The following is a 5,000-nucleotide window of genomic DNA, read 5'->3' as shown; positions in this document are numbered from 1 at the left end:
GACCTTATAATCGCGAGCTGCTTTTGCAATTGGAACTCCATCCTGTACGGCTTGTAGAGCAGCTAGCATTTGATCCTCTCCATACTTCTTCCTCCTTACAGGCACCTTCCGCTCCTTTCCTTTCTTCTTGGAAGTAGACATTTGAAGATCCAGACTGGAAAGAGAGAATAAAGATGAGTTGTTGAACAAATATAAATTTGTACAAATGAACCTATAGATGGAAACCAATAAAAAATACATTTGACTGCATACACAGTTATAAATAAATAAATAAATAAATAAATAATTTTATTCATGGAGGCAACAGGTAAAAACCCATTTTGCCTCCTTCACACATTACAATCATACACTATACAATCCAAAAATGTATTTTAAGAATTAAGTATGAAGAAATGTTAAAAAACAAGAAATGTAATGTAAGTGAAATAATAAGAAATGGAAATTGAATGAATCAAAAATACTAACAAAAGTATGTCAAATGAATGAGAATGAAATTAAATATAAGATTTTAACAATTTTAGAAAACTTGAAATCAATAATTACTGTATTCAATTAATCAATTATCAATAAACTACAATAAATTAATCAATAGGCCTGAAAATAATTATTCAATTGATCAATAATTATCAATAAATCACAACAAATAAATCAATATTTATAATGAGAAAATTGCAAAGGTAATTAATTAAACCCTGAACTTTAAAACTTAATAAAGTCTGTTGATTCAAGTTTAGCCTACAATGAAAAGAAAAATAGAATGTCTGTGAATCACTACCACATAAAATTAATGAAAGAAAGAAATGCAAATCACGAAATGACAAATCACATAATATTATCGACTAGATCGCACGCCATCCTACGGAATTTGTACGGGGAGAACCAAAAGATATCCAAGTGCTGAGAACAACTATTGAAAATTCTCTGTGCTCTATTCAGAGGAGAGTTATAATGACTCACCGTTCTGGAGCGTGAGATATGAAAAGAAAAGGTCGAACGGCGAGCAATGGTATTTATATAAATATTAATTTTGGAAAGCAGATACGGAGAATCAATTTTGTTATTTAAAAGATTATAAAGGAAAAGAAGAGATTTGACGTCACGTCTGACTTTCAGTGATTTAATTTCAAACATACTTCTTAAAGAATTGGTAGGGTAATCAAACGGGCAGAAAACATTGTGCTTTTTATAATAAATACATCTCAAGAATTTATTCTGCATTCGTTCTAGTATTTGAATCTGTTCATTATAATATGGATTCCAAATTTCGCTAGCATATTCCATCAGGCTTCTTACAATTGATTTGTATAACAGTACCAAAGGCACTATGTCTCCAAAGGGTGAGCATGTCCTCAAGATGAATCCCATCTGCTGATTAGCTCTATTAGATATGTAATCTACATGTGCATTGAAAGAAAAATCAGAACTGAAAACCACTCCAAGATCCTTGAACGATTCCACCTTTTCTAATGGTATACCATTTATATGGTAAACATGTATGAAAGGAGAAGACTGTCGAGTAAAACTCATGAATTTACATTTTCCTACATTTATTTTTAGTTCATTTGTAACACACCACTTGGACAAATTGTCAACGTCAATCTGTAAATCATAACAATCTCTCAGATCATTGACTTCTTTGAACAACTTGACATCATCTGCATACAAAAGACATTTTGATTTATTGATAACAGATGGGAGATCATTGATGAATAAAATAAAAAGGAGTGGCCCAAGGTTAGAGCCCTGAGGTACCCCCGATGTGCACTCAAAGAATTCTGATTTATATTGTTGAATTTTTACATATTGTTTTCTTGCTTGAAGGTAGCTCTGAACAAGATGAACCAGAGTATCGCAGAATCCCAACACTTTAAGTTTTCTTATCAGAAGTCTATGGTTGATAGTGTCAAAGGCTTTTGATAAATCTGTGTAAATAACATCAGTACGCCCTCCATCATCTAGAACATGTGACACTTCATTACTAAAAACCATAAGATTGGAAACAGTGGAGCGACGAGGTAAAAATCCATGCTGCTGGGGTGAAATAATTCTCTGACCCTGATCATAAATTATGGAATAAATAACTTTTTCAAAAACTTTAGAAAAACAATTTAAAATAGAAATTGGCCTATAATTTTTTATATCATTTCTATTTCCAGATTTGAAAACTGGAGTAACCCTTGCCACCTTCCATTTTGAAGGAAATTTACCCGTCCTCAAAGATAAATTAAAAATAAATTTCAATGGCTTTATCAAGACTGCGGCACAGCCTTAACAATAAAAGTTGGAATCGCATCAGGACCCTCAGAGCAGCCAGACTTAAGCTCATTAATCGCAGACAGGATGTCATCAAAAGAGACTGACCCAACACCCCCATTCAACAATGAGCAGCACTCAGACATCTCAGGAACCCCCTCTTGTGCATCAGGTGTATCAGCCTCATAAACAGATTTAAAATATTTAGAAAACCCATCGACGATATTTGCCCCATAGTAGGACTCTCCGTCAAGTGTCATGGTCGACTCCACAAAAGAAGTTTTTCTTTTCGAATTCACATACTTCCAGAAATTTTTAACATTATTTCGCAAACTATTTTGAATTCTACTTAAATATGCCTCATAGGCTGCTGAAATTCTAGTTTTAAGAGATGCTCGTAATGTTTTAAATATATTATCATGATAGGGTGAAGTTCTTCTCTTTCTTGAACACTTATTCTTCAATTTCAAATCAGATATGATATCATGTGTGAACCAGGGAGGATACTTATTATTTGAAAAAATCACCCTCCTCTTAGGAATGAACTCATTGAAATGATGGTAAAGTATTTTATAAAACTTATCTACTGCAGAGTCAACGTCACCACTACAAAAAACGGAATCCCAACTGCAATCACGGAGACTAAGATAGAGACCGAGAAAATCTCCTTTATGATATTCATAATGAAATTCAGGTGGGTTGCTTGAATTTAGCCCTGACGTCGTCACTGAGTATGAGGCATCCACACATAACGCAGGGTGATAACCATCTTCAGGGACAAGTGGATCATCGCTCTTCATTACTTTTACTGGAAAGTTACTCAACACTAAATCCAGAGTTCTACCAAGCTCATTTTGCACTGTGTTATATGATACTAGATCATAGAATGACATGAAACGATAAAGAAATTTTACTTTAGGTGAACCAGAAGAGAGATCATAAGTATTATTGTCAATTTCAGGTAAATTGAAATCTCCAACTATCATTAAATTCCCACTGAGAATGCCATTTAAAGATTCAATATATTCACAGTAGCCAATAAAAATATTCGATGGAGTTGACGGTGGAATGTAAACAGCATTTATGTGATAATAGGTTGAGCTCAATTTTAGTCTTATCCCTACGGTATCAAAACAAAAATTATCATTCTGACAAAGCTCAATACAGAGCTCAGATTGTAATGACCTTCTTACTGCAATAAGAACTCCACCTCCCCTCTGACAGCCATCACCCCCGCCCCTATCACTCCGATAGACAGCATAGCGATCGTCGAAAACTTCACTGCTGATTATGCCACTGTGCAGCCAAGTCTCAGTCAATATTATCAAATCGTAATCTGCATTTAAAAGTGAATTATAGAAATTAAGGACCTTTGTACGAAGTCCCCGAACATTTTGGTAGTATACAGACAAAGAGTGATTGAAAGACATATATTATGATAAAAAGAAAAAGTAAATGAATAAGTGAAGAGATAAGAAAAAAGAAAAAAAAATATTAGCGTCACCTTCAGCCGCACAAAAATGAAAAGAGGATTAAAAGTATTTCAGGTAGACGGATACCTAACGATAAGATACCGATAAAATGGGTTTATCTGTCACACAAACTGATACAGGTTTGGTACCGTTATGATATTGAATGAAATATTCTGGTTTCAGCTGAACGATACTTCCGAATGTGATTATCAATTACTGGTCTTAAACTAGAAAAAACTACTGTTGTTAACAAAAGAGAAAAAAAAACTTGAAATTGAATTTGAAAAATCTATTGCAGTGGTAAGTAATTAAGAAACAAAGATAAAAAAAATATTTCGTGTTAATTCAGCTCGAAAAATCGATCAATCGAACTCAAATAATCAATTTAAAATTCAAAGGTTCTATTTCAAATTCAATTATGTAACATACGGCACAAATTAATTACAGAGCCCAATATGCCGAGCAAAATCAAAACAAAATTAAAAATAAAACTACTTTCAAAATTAAAATAAATTTCAAGATAAAAATTAAAATAACCCATAACTTCAGAATCACTATGATCACAAAAGAGAACACGTTTAAAAATAATACAATTAATTTACCTAAGTCATTAGGCCACAAGTTTGAATATAAAAAAAATATATATAAAAACATTTTTATATAAGCATTAGTTAATCCGTATTCCTCAATATTCAATCTGCAAGCTTCACAAAGAAATGAAAAGAGTTAATGAGAATTTTTTAAAGAGAAAATTAAATTACGTAATAAATCAGTACCGGTTAGCTACTATATAATAGATAGAAAAAAAAAAACAAGTCAACCTGAACTACGAAAAAGGTGATCAAAATAATTTAACATTTAGACGTAGCGGGAACAGCTTTGAGGTCTTCTTCAGTATTGATCACATAGATTTGGCCCTCAGGAACCACTCTTATTTTTACTGTTCCGGATCGGTCCACCCAAACATATTGTAGCCAAATTGTCTCTGCAGTTTCCTAGCCTCAGCAAAAAGCTTTCTACGTTTTGCAGTCAATGACAAATTTATATAAATCTGTCGCAGCTCACCTTTCAGTCCAATGTGACGAGTAGACAGGTCCTTTACCTTTTTTCGGCCATCCAACAGTGCGTGTGTATGTGTACGACTTATGAACTTGACAATGATGGGAGGCGTCTCCTTACGTGGTCCCTCACAGGTAGTCGGTGACAGCAGTCAATCGCCTCAGCTGTGGACATGCATGCCGAGGCATCGCAGGTTGTCACATAGTTTTCACCTCG

The sequence above is a fragment of the Nilaparvata lugens genome, chromosome X (assembly GCF_014356525.2).
Source record: "Nilaparvata lugens isolate BPH chromosome X, ASM1435652v1, whole genome shotgun sequence".
NCBI classification, from domain to species: domain Eukaryota; kingdom Metazoa; phylum Arthropoda; class Insecta; order Hemiptera; family Delphacidae; genus Nilaparvata; species Nilaparvata lugens.
The sequence above is the reverse complement of the archived record's forward strand: the minus strand, read 5'-3'. Positions refer to the sequence as shown.